Here is a 21,065-nt window from a genome sequence, read left to right on the forward strand (position 1 = left end):
CACTGCCTGGCACACCTGGCAGGCGGCACACCGAGCCGGGCACGCCCAGTGACGCCGCTCCACTTTGCTCCTGGGGGGGGGGGGGAGCGGGGCCGGGCCCGGCCGGTCATGGGGTAGGTCCGGAGCCCAGCGCCCGGTGAGCGCGCCCCTCGCCTGCTTCCCCTAAAGCACCATGTGGCGAGCGGCGGGGCGGCTGCCCACCGGCCTGCTCTGCTATCAGGACCTGTCTCTGCCAGTCTTATGACCAGGAACAGCGAGTCGGGGAGGGAGGGGTGGAGGAGGAAGTTTCACAGTCTGGTGAATTCCCATGGGGGGGGGGGGGGGGGGGAAGGGGAGAGGAGGCAAAAAGGAGGGAAGGAAAGAGAGAGAATGGGGTGGGGAAGGAGGGAGGGAGAGAAAGGATGGAGGGAAAGAGAAGGGAATGAAATAGATTGTGAGAGAGACAAGAGAGAGAGAGAAAGAGGGGGAAAGGAGGGAGGGAGGGAAAAGAGACAGAAGAGAGGGAGAGGAAAGGAGAAGGAGGGAGGGGGAGAGAGATCCCTGACTGAACTTTGATGTCTCCCCCTCCTGTCAGCAATGACGCTGCTGGTGGGGGCGGGTGCCCAGGTACCAAGCCAACTGGGCTCTCGCCCGGCTCTATCCCAGGCCTGGCACTCTCCCTCCGGCCGTTACCCAACATGCACTTCTCCTCTTGTCGGGGAGACCTCGCCCTCTTGTTTTCAAAGTTTTATAACAGTATTGTTTGTTGTTGAGCAGATTAAATTCTTTAAAGGTGTGTGTGCGTGGGGGGGGGGGGGCAGGCTGGGGAAGATTGAGAAAGCACACTGGAGCCAAGAGATTAAATTAGCTCCTTTTTGAACACAGAGTTCACCTGTCTTGGAAAGGGCCCAATGGCCAAGAACACGTGTCCCCTCTCTCTGCCCTCTACCCTCATGCTCTCCTCTCCCATCCTGCGGAGGCACTCCGGGCCCGACAAGGACATGCTTGGTTGCACCATCAGGGGCTGGGGCTTTAAGGGTCAATGAGCCAGAGGTCAAGACAAAAGAAAAGCAACTGAAAAGGAGAGTGGGAATGGAGAAAGTGACCTATCCCTCCCCTCCCCAGGAACCCTGTGGAGACGCCGCAGGCCCTCCTGTCAGGGCCGGGGTTTGCCACCTTGGTCCCGGACCATCCTGGGGTCCCACGGGTCAGTCTGGGCAGATGGCTTATCTCTGAAATGAGCTCTGGCTTATATCTAAAACTTTTTTTCCCCTAAAGTTAAGTGACCCAAGACATTTTCTTAAAAATTAATCAGTACAATGCAATACACCAGATATGTAACGGATAGATTATGGAAAGGGGGTCTACGAGTTGTCCTCCAGAACCAAGTGTGAGAAGGGCAAGGGCTAATGGGTAGAACGCAGGGGTGAGTCAGGAAAACCCGGATTTAACTCTTGCCTCTGACTTCTACTTTGGGGCTTGACAGGCAGCTTAACTCTTCGATGCCTAAAAGCTCCCAAATATTATTGGTTTGTGTTGGTGGGGAAAACGTCTTTCCTGGAAGTTCTCTATCCTGCCGATGACATCACTATTCCCACACTCGCACACATATCTGCGCAGTCACACACACAGAGCCTGCCCCATCCATGCATCTCTATCAACTTAAATGCACGTCAGAGGAAGTTCACACGGACACGTTTGCACGTGGTCTACAAATGGAGCGACAGAGAGATGGAGAGTAAGAAAATTCAGACTGGGGGAAGAACCTTAGACTCTGGGCCTAAAGAAGCAGGCTTCAGGTCCAGCTCTGCTACCCAGGCAAGTCATGATCTCCTTAAGCCTCAATTTTCTCATTTTTAAAATGGCTAGAAGGAAAACACTTGGGGAAACTTTGAAGCACAGTAGGCCGTGAGCTCTCCTGATCACCGTCCACCAAAATGTTGCTGGCTCTTGTCCTACCCTTTCCAGTAGCCCAAGAGGGAAAGACCAACGGCAGTGAACTCACGGCCCCCCCGCCAATCCCCAGGCAATGGGATGCGATGGAGAAGCATTCAGTAGGCCTTTACAATGGGTCCTGCATTATGCTAACTACAAAAAGAAAAACTGTCCGATTTCAAATAGTTCTTCTGAACAGCAGACTTTGCTCTTCTATTAAAATCTATACTTAGCTGTATCTTTATTTATTTTTCCAAGCTCTGGACCGTCCAGTTCTTAACTAAGAAACATGCACATGTACTTCCTGTTCCCCAGGTGAGGCTCTACCTTAAACCACCACTATTCACCCAGTACCATCCCAGCCATTTCAGCACGAATGACGGCCATGTCTCGGTAGATCTCTACCTTATTCACAGGTAGAGCTATAGGGAAGGCAAGGGATGCACACAATTCTACTTCTGTCCCTTCCCCCCCAACCTTCAAAAAATCATCTCTGGATAGTGGTGCCAAATTTACCCTGTTGGACCACAGAGCTCCCTCCTACACAACTACCAGAATTCCTGGCTGCGGGGCAGGTGGGCAGTGCCCAGGCCTGTGGCTACAGGTCCCACCCAGCCTGAGGCTCCTCCCTGGGAGGGATTGGTGGGAACATGCCCTCATGGGCCTTTTTCTTCCTTTTTTTTTCCTTTTCTTTTTTTTTTATTCTCATAAAAAAAAAAAGCTATTTCTGGGGCAAGTTCCAGGAGCCCACACAAGTCAGGTTAGGGGGTGGGTTGCCAGGACAAAGCATTTACTCTAGTACAACACAATTCAAGCCTCTTGGCTCAGCAGCTACAGCACGGAGTAAAGAGAGACCCTGAAGCAGAAAGGGGGCGAGGGCCACGGTAACCCAGTTCCTTAGCTATCAGAACATGTGGCAGTCATGTAATTATGCCAAGGCCAAGAAGGCTCTTGAAAAGTTGCTTGTCTCCAACAATGCACTTCCACAAATCCCTATCCTGGAGTCAACTGATAAATTAGCCCCTTTTCTTAGAAAACCCTAACCACTGCCTGTTGGTCTGGTTTCTCCTGATCTGATCCAGAAGTTCTGCCCAATATCTAACTGAAATCCACCACACTGCAAACTTCTTATAAATCTCCATGTAAAATAGAAAGAGCTGCTCATTATCCCTCATGGAGCATCCCCTCAAAGACTGCAGGGCTGCTACTTATCAGATAAACATGGTATTTCAAGAGACTCACAGAAAGGTCCCAAGGACACAAAGCCCCCTAACCCTCCCCAGCCTCACTGAGTCACTAATGACTCCCCAGTGAAAGGAACCTGCTTTAGTCCAACTTCATATAGCACCTTTAAAACCAAAACCTCACCAGGCAATTCAAACAATAGGAACCAACTACAACCCTTCAGAGAGCCTCATCCTGAAAACTCAGCAAAGTAATACTCCTTCTATGGGAGTCGTTTCTTTCACTCCATGCCCATAAACATCCCTCCCGCTCAGAGATCTTCCATCACCCAAAGCCATAAAGGTCAAGGAAAGCAAGCTGACAAGAAGTAGGGCTTTATAAACTCTGTCTTCTCTGTTTCTCCCTCTTTTCTCTCTCTGTTTCTCTCTCACTCTTTCTGTTTCTCTGTCTCCCTCTCTCTGTGTCTGTCTCTCTGTCTCCTCTCTCTGTTTCTCTTTCCCTCTCTTCTCTCTGTTTCTTTCCCTGTCTTCCTCTCACTGTGTCTATCTCTGTCTCTTCTCTCTGTTTCTCTTTCCCTCTCTTCTCTTTCTCTCTCACTCTGTTTCTCTCTGTCTCCCTCTGCTTCTCTTTCCCTCTCTTCTCTGTTTCTCTTTCCCTCTCTTTTGTTTCTCTTTCCCTCTCTCTCGTTTCTCTCTCACTCTTTCTGTTTCTGTCTCCCTCTCTCTGTGTCTTTCTTTGTCTCTTCTCTCTCTCACTGTTTCTCTCTTTGTTTCTCTCTGTCTGTCTCCCTCTCTCTGTGTCTATCTGCTCTCTCTCTTTCTCTGTTTCTCTCTGTCTCTATTTCTCTATCTCTGTCTATCTTCCTCCCAAAAGAAAGAATTCTCTCACTCAGAATCCATCTTTAAATGAACCCCAGACCAGAACTGTTAAATAATAATTCCTCCAATGCTTCAGGGATCTATGATTTAATTGGCATGGTTGCACCCTCCAAGGAAGCAGATGGCAACCTCTCCACACCTTAGCATTCATAGTCTATTTGCTTCTGTAGCCAAAATAATTCATCACCTAGTGACCAACCTTCTGGTTGATGAGTCTCTCAGCACATATCCGAGCTAATCCTTGGAAGCCAGCCACATAGGCCTTCATGGGGCCCAATTAAATAAAGCGTTTTGATACTTGAATGGATCTCTGAACTCAATGGTGGAACTCCCTCACCAGGGCAGATTGACAACCCCTCCATGCCTCCTCTTACTCTGCCTTCCCAAGTTGCTCAAGGAAGATCCAGTAAATGAACTGGAGACAACCTTTAGATAATCTTCAATGGACCTAGGACTTTATCAGTGTGGTTACTTCCCCATAAATCTCCCCTGTCTTAAAGAAGAGAATCCTGATTATTGTTTTGCCAAGAAAAAAGCTCCCTTTCCCCCTTATTCTATGTTTCCATCCTCTCAAGCCATTATATTGTATATCTCTTCTCCCTCTTGTGGCCAAATTCCTAGAAAAAGGCTTCATCACTTCCCACTTCTCAACGCCTTGCATTCTGATCTTCACCAATGCTCTCTTAACTATTCCTGTGAACTCTGTTAACCTATTATCAGAGTTTTCCTCTTTTTTGATCCCTCTGAAGCTTTGTGACACTGCTGACCATTCCCTCTTCTTGGAAACCATCTCCTCTCCATGGGTCTTGATGATAATGCTCTATCCTTATTCTCCTACCTGTCTAACCCCTTCCAAGTCATTTTGGCTCACCAACTTTGCTTAGTACATCCCAAGGCTGTGTTGAAGGTGCTCTTCTTTAGTCTTTTTTACATCCTGTTGTAATAAACTCATCAGCTTCCATGGATTCAATTATCATTCTTCTGTAAAAGCCTCTCAAATATATGTACATATACACACATATTACATATATCCATAAACATACTCATATACACACATGCACACATACAATAAAGGTACACATAAGCATGTGTGTACACACACACATGCATGCATACATATATGTAACCTGTGTGTGTGTGTGTCTCTAACCTCTCATCTGAACTCCAAGTCTGTACCTCTAGGGTCCTAGAAAGGTGGATGGGAGCCATGTTGTCTAGGACTTTAAATGCCAAGTGCAAGATTTTGTATTTAATCCTAGGAATGACATCCTTTTCTATAGGAAACCTTTCCTGAAATCTTTAATTGTTGATGCTCTTTTCTCCCTTCGTGTCAAAGGACCATGTATATATTTGTCTTCACATGTTGCATCCCACCCCCCAATGAAGCAGAAAGTTCCTTGAAGATTTTGACCCCCCCCCCCCCCCAGCAATGTCCGTGCACACAGCAGGTACCTAATAAATGCCTGTGGGTTCGGAGCAGTTGCTTACCTTCAGGTGGACCGCCCACTGGTTCTCTCACTCTCCACGCGGCTGGCCCACCTTCCCCCCGCCGTGCTGACAACGCACCTGCGCAGCCAACGCCAGACGCCCACCATCACTTCTCTGTGTGACGCACACCTTTCATTCTCCAGAGCCCTGGCATTCCATGACTCACGGCCACCTGCATCCCTGAAAGCCTGTTATTAGAAGAGGCCTTTGTTTCAGAGCCATCAAGCCTATAAATCCATTCAAACCCATAAATAATAGTATACATTCCCTTAAAAGAGTAAATCAATGAAAATAAATGCCCTTTCCCATCTTTATGGCAACACTATTGACCTCGATGGAGCACATTTAAATTAATGCCAGTTATGGTAGTACAAGGGGCCAAGAGGCCACATAGATCATTTGTAAGCCTGAGTGAGGGACCCGACTGCCCAAGGCTAATGGGCATCTATGTCAGCTGGCCGAATGGATGGAGTGGGAGGACCTGAGATCAAATCCTGCCTCCCTGAGGGACCCTGAGCAAGTCACAATTTCTCATCATCTATACATCTATAATACAGGAAGACTATATATAATCTATAATAATTATTATATAATATAAAAATTATATAATATAATAAATATTATATAATATATAATAATTATTATGTAATATATAACAAGGAATACATATATATATATGTATTAGTTTAGTCTTCCTGTATATATATATTTATATATATATTTAGTCTTCCTGTGTGTGTGTATATATATATATATATATATATATATATACACACACACAGGAAGACTAAACTCATAAACTCCAAGGTCCCTTCCAAGATCTAGATCTATGATTCTATGAATCTATACTTAAAAAGTTCAGAAAAGCAAAATCCACCAGAGGCCCGAAAACTTCAGAGCTTGTGCCCCCTACATGAAATCTGAGTATACTGTTCCTTCTTCAGGGAAAATAAAAGTACAAGACTTTATTCTCTTCAGTACCTTATTGCTTGCCTGCTCAATAGGCAGGAGAGGGAGAGAATTTGGAACTCCAAAAAAATTAGTGTAAGAAAATCTAATTAAACTAAAAGGTAATTAAAAAAAGAAAACACCCCTTTCAGGTGTGTAGTTTAATAAATGGAAGCACTCTCAAAGATATAATGGTGATGTTTTAAGTGGTGCATTCATTCCCCCCACCAGCCCCTGCTACACAAGGAGTATTTCCCCTTCCTGTGACACATTAACCAGCTCCTCAAGCTAAGATCAGACATTTGTTGCTAACTACAGCAACCCCCAACTTGAAAGTACATTGGAGGAGATTCACAGCATCACTTACCTTACTTAAGAGAAGAAGCATATCTCAAAGGACTCCACTATAACATTCTAAATAGGCATTTAATAAATAAACACCCAACTGAACTCAATCTTTTTCTAATGGGAGCAACTTGGGTTAACTCCATGTTTTCAGGAGCTCCAGGAAGGAGCACCATTTCTCAGTGGTGAGATTCTACTGGGGAGGAAACCCAGCCAACCCCTCCAGTTTCAAATTTGCAAAGCTAAATGCATCTTAACTTTGCCTCAAAGCAACTATGCAACTCGGCTGAGTAGGAAAAAGGCAAAAACACTAGAAGGAAATAATATTACCACTTGGCTCCCCCAGCCAAGAAATAAAACCAGTTCTAACCTGCCCAGATGGTCAGAGAAGCACAGAATGTCTGAGCTGGAAGGGGCTCACTCGGAGAGAATTTAGTCTAATCTCTTGCTCCGCAAATAGGAAAACCCAACCCTAAGGGTAGAAAGGGACTAAGCCAAGCTCATGCAGCTAGTCTGTGGCCAAAGTGGGTAACCAGAATACGATTCCGAAGCCCACCCAGCCCAATACAATTCCTCCCAAGTTTAACACTGTGCTTAGGAGAGAAACTCACAGGTTATGATCATTACCTGATAAATGTCTCTAACACAGGCTGACAGATGGTTTCTGGAGAAATTTACTTCAGGAATTCAAAGATCGCTGATTTAATCAGTTCATTCCAATCCAATAAGCATTTATTCAGGGGCTATTATATGCAAAACACAGTGCTGGGCCTGGAGATAAAAAGATAGAGGAAAAAAAGATGGTCCACCTTACTTCCCCATCTCTCTGGCTCGGTGTCTCTCTGTATTTGTCTGTCTGTCTGTCTCACATAAAACCCACACACTCAGAGACACTATGATTATCAACAGCTGTCAGGAATATTTTAAATATTTTTATTTTTTATTAAATTTTTATTATTTTTATATATTTTAAATATATTACCTATTGTTAACATTTATTTTTAAGTATTTTATTATTTCAATATTTCAAAAATATTCCCATATAGATACATATTTCAAAGTACTTATATGATAAGCAGGTGTGTGTGTATATATATATATGTATATATATATATATATATATATATATATATATATATATATATATATATATATATATATATATATATATGTATATATATATATATATATATATATATATTCTAGGTTTTCAAGGTATTTTACGATACTGTCACATAAATGTACATCTAACATGCATAAAATTTCAAACATACATTTATGGAAACATCTATGCTAGTTACTGTTATTACAGAAACAGGAGCGGTTATTATCAGAGCAGCACTTTGGGGCTTTGGTGGCAGCTGGAGACATGACTTGTAAAACGCCGCATTCTTTTGCAAACTCCCTCCTGCCCGCCCGGGTCCCCAGGGCCTGAGACGGTGGGACAGTGACAGAAGAACGCCACTAGGGGGCCGCACTATCCTACCTTCCAAGATGCCACCTGGGAAAGGTGTTCCATGAGGAGTGCATGAAAAATGGGACTCCTGGTCCGTGAAGCAATGGGGGAATGATGTGAGGGATGAAAAGGGAAAGGAGCCATAGCCAAGGGAGAAATGATTTTGAAACCAGAAGGACTGGGGGCGGGGAGGGTTGGTTCCAAGCCTGTCACCTACACACCTGGGCCGTGCAATCTTGGGCTAATGACTTTCTCAGGTTTCTACAGAAACGGGAGGGGGGGAGAAGGGGAACTAAACCTTTCAGAAAGATTCCTACAAGGCGCATTCTGACTTAGGTTTTAAAATGTAATATTATTTGTGTTTTGTTGTATTTTTTATTTATTTTGTTAAATATTCCCCAATTATATTTTAAACAGATTCTCCAGAACTGGAGGGTATTTTGATGGGTGAGATTTTTGATATCTCTGCTCCAGGTCACTCTCTTAAGAGAGAAAGGAGGATTTTCCCCACCTGAGAGTTCCCTGTACCAATGAAATCATCCTCTGTTCTAGGAAAAGCTACAGTCAACTGCTAAATGGTGAGAACGTGGAGGCTACTTGGGGCAACTGGGTAGCAAGTGGCAAACTCGCATTTGAATCCTGGGCCTTAGCACTTACTCCTTAATGATGACTTCCAGTGGATTTTAATACCTTGGGGCCTCAGTTTGTTGATCTGTAAAATGGAGGGGAAGCAGATTAACTGATCGCTAAGGTCCTTTATATCTCTCTATGCTATACTTTTTAAGACCCTTGCTGTACTCATGCAACCTTCCCCCTAGTTCCAGGGACCTTATTTGGGGCCCTTTGCTGCCTGAAAGACTTCTCACCATCTCCACCAAGAAGAGTTATCCTTCCCTAGCCAAGAGGGGGATTCTCTTCAGGAGGTTCCCCAGGGTATCTCAGTCTGGAAGCCCCCCAATCCCTCCTCATTGAGGAGTCCTTCCTTTCAGCCAGCACAAATTTCACAGGCTGTAACTCAGGTCCATTTCCCCTTGTTCTATATTTCAGATAAGTTACTCCTCTCTCCATAAAAAGTTCCCATGGCTGTCCTGCCCCTCCCGTGTCCCTGTGACCCTTCCCCAGCCACACTGACGTCAGCCTTCCTGGCCTGAGTGGGCAGCCAGTTTGTCAGGAATGGGAATCCTAGGAATGAAACAATTCAAGGCTCAAGTCGAGTTCAGCCTGACCTACCTTTGCCCCAGAGGAAATAAATCCCGAGCCTATACCCCGAAGCACCCACTCATGACCCGTCCTGCCCTTCATCGCCAGTGACCTCTAGGATACCCCCCAAAATGTCAGGGTGATGGTCAGAGGCCTCCCCAGGCTGCCAGCCCTACCTGCTGGAGTGAGAATCCCTCAGCACCTGTGCCCTCTTCTATCAGTGGCCAATCCACAGCCCTCTGGGCTAGCCCAGCCGGGTCACTCCATGGCCTGAGGGGCAGGATTCACCAATGGCTTGGCAGATGCTTTTCTGCCCCATCAGGGGCAAAGTTCTCACTGGCCAAGCCCATGCTGGGGGAGAGCGGCCGCGGTGTCTGGGGGTGGGGCCTTGAGAAGCCAAGGGGCAGGCGCCCAGCCTTGACCCACTGCGTGACCCTGATGAAATCACTCACCCCGTCGGCCCCAATATTCCTGCCTGGGGAATGAGAAGAATGAGCCTCACCCTTCCTGTCACAAATAATAAGTCCCCCGAGTGGCGTCCAGAGCCAGAGGTCGCTGGCAAGAACCCTGCTGGTCATCTTGGGCAGGTCACTCACTTTTCTGGACCTCAGTTGCCCCATATGAAAATGAGGGGGTTGGACTCTCCCAGTCTTAAATCTGGACTCTTGGGACTAAATGGATCCCAAAGATCTTTTCAAGGCAAAGTCTATGAATTTGCTTTGAGATTTTAGGAACAGGGATGAGGGTCGGGACCGTGTTCCGGCTGGCCCAGGCCAACCCCTGCATCTCAGTCCCCAGGGGCTCCCCTCTCACTCTGGCCTCCCTGACATTTATGGGCCTCTTCTCCATGGCCAGAGACCCACCTCTCGGCCAAATGACCTTCAGGGAACAGCTCTCTACCCACCCCCTGACAATGTCTCAGCCCCGAGAAGCTGGAAAACTTCCCCCAGATTGCAATCTGGCCTGAGATTTCCTTTTCTTCACCCATGCCAGCTCTCCATGTCCTTATTTTGAGGTTTTTTGGCCTCTGTTCCCCTGCTTTCCTCTCCAAGCCTTGGAATCCCCACATCCATTTCAGAGTTTCACACCCCACTTGGGGACCCCAGATCTATACATCCTTATTGCTTCTCTCCCCCTCTTCTCCCATTCCCTTCTCTTTCTCCCTTCCTTGCTCTATCTCCCTCTTTCTCTTCTTTTTTCTGTTCTCCCTCTCCCTTTTTCTTCTCCCCTCCCCTAAATCTCTTTTCTCTCTCTCTCTCCCTCTCTCTCCCTCTTTCTCTCTGTCACTCTTTCTCTATCTCTGTGTCTCTCTCTTTGCTTCCCCCTCTCTCTTTCTCTCCTCTCTCTCCTTCTCTCTGTCTGTCTCTCTCCCCGCCCCTCTCCTCCTCCCTCTTCCCCATGTCTTTGTGTGTCTCTCTTTCTCATTCTCTGTCTCTCCCCTCCCTCTGTCTCTCTGTCTCCCCCTTCTTCTTCCCCAACTCTCTCCCTTCTGTCTCTCCCCCCATTCCTTCCCCCTTCCTCTCTCTCTCTTCTATCTCTTTCTCTTCCTTCTTCTTCCCCATCTCTCTCTCTCCCCTGTCTCTCTGTGTTTGTCTCTCTCTCCTTGTTCCCTACCTCTCTTTCCCCCCTCTCTTTGTCTCTCTCCCTCCCTCTTCCCCACCTCTCTCCCCCGTCTCTTTCTGTATCTCTGTCTTTTTCTCCCCCCTCCCTTTGTCTCTCTCTGTCTCTCTCCCTCCCTCTTCCTCACCTCTCTCTCTCCCCTCTGTCTCTCTCAATGGTAACCACACTATCAGCACCCTGAACCCCCTCCTCTCTACTGTCTCAGGGTGGCTGACATCCCAGATTCACCTCCTCTACCTCCTTACTACGTTTGCTTTGTTCCCCCCCCCCCCATGTTATCTGCACAGGATGCACAACTCTGCCAGGAGGAAACCCAACTAAGCCCAAACTTCATTAGCCGCAGATTCCCAAAGCCCAAGAAAAGGAAAGTATAATGGAGGACCTCACAGTCACCAGCATGCGAATGGCTAGAAGTGGCCGCTGACTGTTTCAGAATCCCAGGAGGAGGGAGGAAGGGGTCACCCGGACAGAGTTGCCCCACCGTTGCCGCTGGACCCAGGCTCTGCTCGTCATAGTGACCTCTGCCCTGGCCTCTTGCAGCCTGAGGTTCCCCAGAACCGTGATTAACCAAGATGGGGCTGATCAATGAAGTCCCCACTAGACCGGACGTTCCCTCCTCCTCCAAGCCAAACCTCAGACTTGGACCCCATCTTCCTCCCTCCATCCCTCAACTAACTAGCAACTTGTGGATCTGTAAGGCCTCGGCCAGACCCCAGAGAAAATCCAAACTACATCTCCAAGGCTCTGGGTTTTCAGGGTGAAAAGGGCAAAAAGAAAGAGCCAGACTTTTTGGGGCCGTTCCTAGTTAATGAGGCTCTTATCAGTGTTTCCCAATAATGCTGCGATGCAAGGAAGCCCCAGACTCTGGGATCCCATAGCAAAGGTGGGGGAAGAGGGAGTCATCAGTTTGGAGGTGGGGTGTGGAGGGAGATGAGGACAAAGTGGGGTGACAGGGGCAGGATTAGAGGAAGCTCTGGGGGGTACCAGAGACAACGGCACCCCCTCCCCACATCGCCAGGGCTAAGGTCCTGCCCTCAGGAACAGCCAGCTGCCCATAACCTAGATAGCTGAAAAAAGCTCACTTTCCCGACTCCTACCTAGCCAAGGGCAGGCCCCACTGGAGACATCTTCTGGGGCCTGGTCGGCTTCCACGTTTGCGTGTTGCTGGCTAAGGCCGAGTTATTCACAGAAACAATTTCATTCCAGAAAGTCACAACCACCTAGATCTAGGAGGAACTCCTATCTGCCAAGTCTGTATGTGTGTTAGGTAAAGAAGGAGGGAGGGAGGGGTAGAGGAGGAAGGAGGGATAAAGAAAAGAATAAAAAGAATGAATATAGAAAGCAGGGCTTCTAAAATTTATTCCTAATCATCCTCCTGAGAGGGTCTCAAAGCCCCACACAGGGTTCAGATCCCACAAAAACTAAGGTTTCCGATGGGCTACAGAGAGTAAAATGTTCCAGAGCAGAGGCAAAGTTGGGCCAGATCTGCCAACAGAAGCCGGGGAGTGCTCGGGGGGGGGGGGGGGGGGGAGCCATCGGATCAAGGACTCGGTCCTCTGACTCTCGTTTCACGTTATCCAAAAGCACTATCAAAATACAAGGCATGATTATTTTCTTGACGTAGACGGATTTGGTGTGGCTAATTAAAACAGGTCCTATTGGCCAAGTACATTACAGTGATTTATTAGTGGGACAGAGATTTATTTCCTGGTGACGTGGCCAGTGCTTAAAAGAGCTGCTTTCTCAACTGTCACTAAAACTCCACCTCCAGCTCTGCCAATTGTCATTATTTTTATTATTGTTGCTATTATTGTTACTGCTCGGAAACGTTTTGTAATCAGCATGCTGGCCAGGGTTCAATTTTTTTTTTTCAAAGAGGGCAGCCAGGGTCTTGAAAGTCAGGGTGACTCAGTCAGTAACCCAACAATTTAGGGACAGAAACCCAGGGCCTGGTCACTCATTCCCAGAACTTAATCTACAGACCCCAGACCCTCAGCTAGGCTGCAGCCCTACAAAAGGTCATTCTCTTTGAAGGCAGAGAACCAGCCAAAAGCATCACTGGAGGATGCTGTGCCCCTAGCACTGCATCCCTTCGTGCCCATCTCCCCAAGTGGACTTTATCTGGGGGTCACTGAGCTGTTAAAACTAGCCTGAAGTCCTGACTTTGGGGAAAAGGGATGGGGTGGGGTGGTTTTCAGTCACTCAGGAGAATTCAGAGTCCTCCAGTTACCTTCCTCCAATCACCCTCTTCCCATTATAGCCATAGTTACAAACCGACACACCCAGCAACGCCTCCTACATCTCCCCACCCTGCCTATTCCCGGACATGACAGGAAGAGATTGCAGCGGGGTCTTTTCCCTCCTTCAGACCCCCTTCGGTCAATCCCACTAGCCACCTCAACAGCCTTCCTGACCTCGTCCACAAAAGCAGGGGAGAGAAAGGAGGGCAATTATTCATTATGGTGTTGGGGGGCCACAGATCTAGAGGGAAGGGACTCCAGCTAGTCCAACCCTCTCATTTTACAGATGAGATACTGGGCCTGAGCAGGATCTTTCTCAAAATCAGATACATCAGGGTGGGAGGCATCTGACCAAAATAAGGATGATTTTTTAATTTTTCCTTTAAAATTTTTAAAACTTGCTCTCTCTCGCTCTTCCCTCATTTTCATTTCTCACCATCAGTGACTTTTTCCTAGTGTCCCATACTGTCCCCCCCCCCCCTTTACTGGAATATCTCTCACTGAAAGCCACTGGGGAATTTCCCACTAAATGAGCTAACTGGTCAGGATGGGGAAGGAGGGGAAAACGGAACCAGACTTCACTCATCTGGGAGGAATGCAAGGGGTGAAGGCCCCAGGGCTAGTTTCCTAATAAGCAGCCCAATGACCCACCAGACAGCTCACGCCACATTAGGAAAGTTCCCTCTATCACAGACATACGAGTCCTTGGGCCAAGCAGCTCAGCTGGAGGATGAGGATGGGGACAGTTGGGCAGGAGATTAATAAAAGGGGACAACAGAAGGCCCACCCCATCTAAACCCAGAGCAGGACATGCTCGTCCAAGCATCCAACTCCCTTGGAACCGTGTGCTGCTGTCCTTCTGCTCTCTTCTGGAAAAACTAGTTTCAGAAATTCAAAAACAAGCGGAGGAAGACCAGGGCTTTTATCGAAGGCTACTCTGATCTCCAATTCAGAGGCTTCTGTGCTCAGACCCTTCCATGCTGATCCTAAGAGGGGTAGACATAGAAATGAAAAAAAGGGGGGGGAGGAGGAGAGCAAGGGGACCCAGTGGGTCAAAGTGGGAGAAGCTGGGATCCCCAAGAAGCACAGCCAGGCCTTTGTTCCCATCCTGGCCACTCAAGCCCTCTCTCCAGCTGTCTTCTGAGCCCCACAACATCCTGGGCCCCCAAGATCAGAGCCTCAGAGACATGCTATCTTAACTGGCTTTGTAGATGAACACCAATCACAGTCAAAGTCACAAGGTACCTGTGGGGTATTTTCTCTCCTGTTTGAGCCAAAAGAAAAAATCCCATTCCCTCCCAAAGGGAACCACTGATTCCCTTACTACATCAGCATCTGTCATAAGACATGAGGTCCCCACCACACACATCCAACCAAAATAAAGGCTGCCATTCCTTCTCAGGTACTGGCTCCCTGATAATACCATCTATGAGGGTCCACAGGATTCCCTTTGGGAGGGAGAAAGAGACAGCCCCATTAGATACAGACACATCAGATCACAGTTCCCAGCAAGACTACAGCATGATACGAGAACTTGGCAAGAAGCTTGTAAGACCAATTAGCTTGGATTAACAAACTCTATCACAGCCTAAGACAATAAGGATAAACAGGATCTTAAAGACCATGGTGGACAACACTCTCCTGCCCCCTCTCCCCCAGGCTGGGTGATGTGCATCTAGTTTACTCTAAAGCAAGAAAAGTGAAAAGCTTCTGAAAGCCAAAGGGATCAGGGGTCAAGAACTTTTCCATGTACTGAACCCTGTAACGGTACAATAGCAAACCTAGCCCACACCAGGGATGATAAAAAGTGAAGGTTTATTTTTGATGGCCTTAAAGAAGCTGGCAAGCACATGGACCACAGACAGCCAAAAACCACAGAAGGCCCACCTCTAATGAAATCAAATGAGATAATGTGGCTAAAATGCACTGTAAACCTTAAAGCACTGTGCAAATGCTAGTTATTGTTGTTGTTGTTCTGGTGCTGCTGCTAGAATCATGCGAGACCAACCCAGTCCCTCATAGGTGGCTTCCCCTTACCAGGGAGGTTCTAGGTTCTCCAACAATGTTTCTGTGGCTCAGCATCCATCATGGGCATTCTGATGAGCCCTCTGAGAGGAGAGAATCCTGCATCCCTGCAAGGAAAGAAAAGGAGAAAAGCAGCTTAGGTTTATGTGGCTGAGCCCTGGACTGACCGTTCACAACCCATCTGAGGACCAATAGCTAAAGGCAGAGCAATGGGCCTGGACACATAATTCTTAGCTACTCTGTTTGGTTCCTGATTGGCCATCTGAAGCACAGGGGCCTCAAAGGGAGACATTTCTGTCTCCTTGTAGTAACTGGTCTGTTGGATTGTAGTGCTTTCTGAAATGCAAAGATGCTCATATGATGCTACACAGACCAGTCTTAGAATTAAAAACACTCCTCATAAACATTTTTGTAGAAAGAGAATGAGCTGGGGAATCCTTAGCGAAGACCAGAAAGCAATCCAGTTCTGCAAAAGATTGTCCTGATACAGCAAAGCAAAGGTTTCCTGATTACTCCCCTTATATATATTTTTTAACAATGCCATGGAGACAGTGAAGAAATAGGAGAGTATCTAGAATATGATCGACTATACTTATGAACTTCTTGAGGACAGGGATCATTTATTCTTGACTTTGTACCCTTGATGCCTTGTGCATAGCTTATTAAAATTATACTGCATTTTCCTAACTTTTTGTAGTGAATGTCATTTTAGCCAAATTTCACAATTCTGCACATTCTCTTCTTCCTCTCCAAATTCTAGATGAAATTTTGCATAGATCCTTCAGGATGATCCATGGGACAAGAAGATAAGAAATCTGGTTCTAATTTTCACTCACAGGGCATGGTATGTGTGTAGAAGGGGGATAGTGAAAGAAGATTCTAACAAGCTAAATAAAACCTAATCTGGCTCTCTTCCTGAGTCCCCAAGCAGAAGATGCCTGTTCATGCCACAAATGAACTACCCTCATCTGATAACTCTGGGAAGCAATGGAGAGAAATGGAAGGCCCCAGCTGTCTGGGTAATGGTTTGGCCAGGATTCAGGGGCAGTAGGCAGCCCATCCTCTCCCATTTCTGGGATAACTAGATTGATGGATAAAGGGAAATAAAAATAAAATTTTGTCCAGAACAGCCAGCTCTTGAAAGATCTAGAATCCTGTAATTCCAGCACCTTGCCCTTGCACAAAGTAGGTAGCTAATATTTATCGACAATACACAAAAAAGACAGTGTATTGAGAACCCTTTACATCATGAAAGAAATAGAGGAATGACTGAGTGGAATCTTGCTCCAAATTTGAATAAAGAAGGAAAATGGGGGCTCAAGGCTAGTTTCCCAAGAAACTGACCATGAACTCAGTCCTGGTCCAACAGAGACCAAGGACTCAAGCTCTGACATCTCAACCAAACACAAAATAAACGCAGGGACTCTGATGAGCCTCCCCAAGATGCTGGTTTGTTCCCTGAAGGTGACACGAGTGATTCCTACGAAAGCCCACTGCCCAAGATGGAGGTCTGCAAGGTGCCCCCTGCTCAAGGACTGGCCAATAGGGCTACAGGAAAATTCCCCAGAGGATTTCTAACCCAAGAAATACTCCTGACATTTGGGGGAGGGAATGTGAAGATCTAGGGAAAAAATACTATTTGGCAGGTTTCATGTCTAAACCTCAAGAACTGGCGTTTTCTTCTCTGAGGTAGATACTGGGCTCTTGTGCTTTCTGACCCTGAGACTCAAGGTCCAGGCCTTTCCTCCATATGACCCCAGAGAAGCTAATTTTCATGTCGATGGAGTACAGGACAAGAGGCTGAAAGCTTCCTCGCAGGGCTCATGTACAGCGAGTAATCTTCCAGGGGGGATGAAAGAAAGAAGCCAGTGTCCCCCATCAGCGCACCTCCCTCCCTTCCCACAATTACCAACGGCTGTTTGTCAATTCCTGAAAGCCCCAGAAATGACAGGGAAGGGCTCTGGACTCCTTCCATCCCCAGGGCTTCAGGAACCAGACAGTCCGTACCAACACTTTGGGAGGAGAGATTTTTGAGGAAAATTAATTGGGCTCTCATTGGGACTTACAGAGAACTGATGAACTCTCCCTAATCCTCTGTGTCCTGCCTTTGTGAGTGCCCCAGTCACTGCCTCGTGCTTAAATGCTGCTCCAACCACCCTTCACACACACACACACACACACACGCATACACACACCACATATATATGTATGAAATGCCTTAGGGGTTTACAGAGGTTTCCTTACAAGAGCCCTGTGAGTAAGTAGCACTGAGAGGCTTCAGTCCAATTTACAAGTGAGGAAACTGAGGCAGTCAGTATTGGAATCAGGACCAAAAAGCTGGTCTTCTCTCTAATGCTCTTTCCACTTAACCTGGTGACAAAGACGGATGGGACAGGTTGGTTGGGGGACCCCTCACAGAATCTTTTTTCTCATCTGCAGGACTGAGAACCTTACACAAGCCCATCTCCCCTGTCTGCTTGCAGGCCCGCAGAGTTCTACTAGATGCAACCAGGCAATATGACAGTGAGAGGCAGTGTGGTCTAGTGGACAGTATTAGACTAATTAGTCAAGAGTCCTAGGTCTGTACACTTAACTATGGACAAGTTACCTACGATCTCAATTTCCTCATTTATAAAATGGATGTCACTGTGGCATGAAGAGGATCAAATGAGACAACGTATACAAACTGTTCTTAAAACTCAAGTGCCAACAATTATTTTCTTTTGGCAAAATTTTCTATAGGGCTTAGAGTACCAGTGCTGGAATCAGGAGTCAAGTTCTAACCCAGCCTCAGATACTAGCTGCATGATCCTAAGAAATTCACTTAACCCCAATTGCTCTTTCCTCCTTTTTTTTTCTCTATAGAATCTTAGGTTTCGTATTATCTGAGAAGGTGAGTCCAAAATAAGGCTAAAGTTGACAAGAGTCCTATATCCTGTAGAGGACTATGCTGGTGGGTATATAACCAGTAAGAAACAAGATTGGAAAGAGATTTGGAATCATAGAGAAATTAGAATGCCTTAGGCTTGATCTTGCAAGTAACTGGGAACTATTCTATATGTTCGAGCAGTTCAGAGACACATCTTCTACCTAATTTCTCCATACTTACTACCTGTATGTTGCTCTCTGGACCTCACTTCCCCCATCTGTAAAATAAGAGGAGGCTGAACTGGACTCAGTGCTAAAATTATCAACTCAGATAATACAAGTTGGGGATGGAAAAGAGAAATTACTAAGGAAGACTAGACAGGACTTGTAAAGGTGAAAAAGCTTGGGAAGGACAAGATTTCAAGCCTAGGTAACCAGGACATCGATGGCACCATTAGCAGGAATAATAAATTTTGATGTAAGACTAGGGAGATACTTGCCATCTAGGAGAGGGGGTGTGAAGAAGGAGGAGAAAAATTTGGAACAGAAAGTTTTTCAAAGGTCAATATTGAAAAATCACCCATGTATATGTTTTGTCAATAAAAAACTTTAATTAAAAAAAAAATAAGATGAGGGAGAGATGACTGGTTCAATTTCAGCTGTGTTAAATTTGAGAGAGCAATGGGACATCCAAGAGGAGAAGTCCATCAGCTACCTAATTTTTTTTTTTAACAAGACTAGTTTAAGGAATCTTCCTCAACAATTTAGGTCAGTCCCTTCTCTGCTATGGATAGTCTTAGCAAGCTGCTTAAGAAAACTGATTTTTTTTCCCAGGGTCAAACAATCCAAAAGGACCTAAGACTACATCTTCATGACTCTATCCATTATATCAAGCTATCCCTCTCCAGCAGGGATGTGCCCAAAGATAGCTGGAATTTGGAAGAAAATCCATAACATGCTGGAGTTGGAGATAAAGACTTGAGAGTTATCTTTATGGAAGTGAATCTAAGGGAGACAAACAGTCTGAGGAGGAGCGTGTAGTGATAAAGAGAGAACTTTAGGAAGTAATACCTAAATTAAGAGGGTTGGAGAGGGCAGAGTATTTGGGCTCAGAGAGGTAGGAGGAGAGCCAGGAGATGATAGTGCCACGTTAGCCAAAGGAGAGGATTTCAGGAGGGAGGGGCTGGCAAAGCATCAAATGTCACGGAAAGCTTAAGAAGGATAAGGCTTGAAAAAGGCCACTGGATTTGGTCAGTCACTGTGACCTTTGAAAGAGCATTCTAAACAAGAGTGCTAGGGCTAAAATCTAGATCACAAGGAATTAAGGTGTGAGTGGGTGGTGAAGTGGACCAGCCAGAGCCAAGAGATCTTTCCAAAAACTTGGCACCAAAAGGATAGGACAATGGCAAAGGAGCCTGGGGGGGTTGGAGGAAAAGGTTTTTTTAGATGCAATCTGAAAATAGAGGCAGAGAAGGAAGGGAAAGGGTAAAGAGAGGAGGAAAGAAATAATGAATTGAGTAAATGTCCTGGAAGAGGTAGAAGGGAATGAGCAGCCTCAGGAAACAGCAGAAAGAAAACAGAATTCAGAGTCAGAAGACCCAGATCTAGGTCCTAATTCTGCCATTTACCATCTATGTGACTTCAGTAAGCTAATTATTCTTTTTTTGGGGAGCCTTGATTTTCTCATTTGCAGGATAAGAATAACAATCCTCTATCCTGTCTATCTCTCAGGGTAGCATAAATGAAACCATGTGGGTCAAGTGCTTTTTGATCCTAAAGCACAACACCCATGTCATCAAGAATGTGAATGGAAAGGAAGAGAGACAGTTCTTCCTCTGAGTTAAGGACAAGACCCCCAGACTCATCTCCCCTTCCTTCTGGATGCCGTTTCCAGACAAGGAGCAGCAGACGGCATCTAGACAACCCTTTTGGGATTGCAATGGATTTATACGTATTTCATTGCATTCTCCCAATCATGCTGGGAGGCACGTGCTATTACTCTCCCGACTTTACAGATGAGGAAACTATGGCACAAACACCTTCAGTGACTTGCCTAGGAGCATCGAGGCAGGATCTGAAGACTCCAGAGGTCTATCTACCACATCACCCCGCTACCAAATACAATCAGTTCCCACCCAACCACCTCCAGAAGGGATCCTTCCATCATCACGTGTCATGGTACTCTGTGTGCCTCCGCTAACTGTGGAATTATCTGTGTACATAGTTTATATTACAAACAAAGCAGCTGCTGGAAAGAGACAAGAAGAGGGGGGTTCAAGTCTTGCCTGGCACATCCTGATGGTGCGATCCGATACAAGTCACTGACCTCGGAGCTCCAGGCAGCTCTCAAAGTGGCAAAGCAGGCGCTGATGGGTAATCTTTGGAAAAAAAGAGATTCCTCACTGGGCGTTCCCTATACCAATGAAACCAGAGGGTCCCAGTCCATCCCTTTTTCTCCCACCCAACTGGATTGTGAACTCCTCCAGATCAAAGGCAATATGTAATACCTTCCCCAGTGTCTTGCACACAGCAGGTTATTTAGTATGTCAGTTAAATGAACAAATAAAGCAGAAGAGGGCATGTGAAGACTTGGAATTTTGAGATATTAATGTGCTCTCTAAAGGGAGAGTCTCAAGGGAAACTGAATAATCTTTGGTCATCAACTTTAGTTTAACATGATCAAGAAGCCTTCCTTCCATGTGGGTGCCTAGTCTCTCCATTGATTCGGGTATCAGCCCTTAGGAAATGGTCTCCCAAACTGACCCATCCTTGGTCATCCACCTTAGTGTAACATTACCAAGAAGCCATCCTTCCATCTGGGCAGCTACTCCCTCCACTGACACAGGATCAGCCCCTAGGCAATGGTCTCCTACCCTGGACCATCCTTGGTCATCCACC

The 21,065-nt window shown here is 46.3% G+C and overlaps 1 long non-coding RNA gene across 1 annotated transcript; it reads right to left on the bottom strand.

Moving 5' to 3' along the window:
* Window positions 1–6,263: 6,263 nt before the first annotated feature.
* On the bottom strand, window positions 6,264–18,731 carry LOC111720426. The gene is made up of 3 exons (XR_004229357.1): window positions 15,312–18,731; window positions 8,872–9,889; window positions 6,264–7,529 (listed from the first exon to the last, which is right to left on the bottom strand). It is a non-coding gene; the product is annotated as an uncharacterized LOC111720426 (long non-coding RNA).
* Between the last annotated feature and the right edge of the window lie 2,334 nt (window positions 18,732–21,065).

The sequence above is a fragment of the Sarcophilus harrisii genome, chromosome 4, assembly GCF_902635505.1.
Source record: "Sarcophilus harrisii chromosome 4, mSarHar1.11, whole genome shotgun sequence".
Taxonomy (NCBI): domain Eukaryota; kingdom Metazoa; phylum Chordata; class Mammalia; order Dasyuromorphia; family Dasyuridae; genus Sarcophilus; species Sarcophilus harrisii.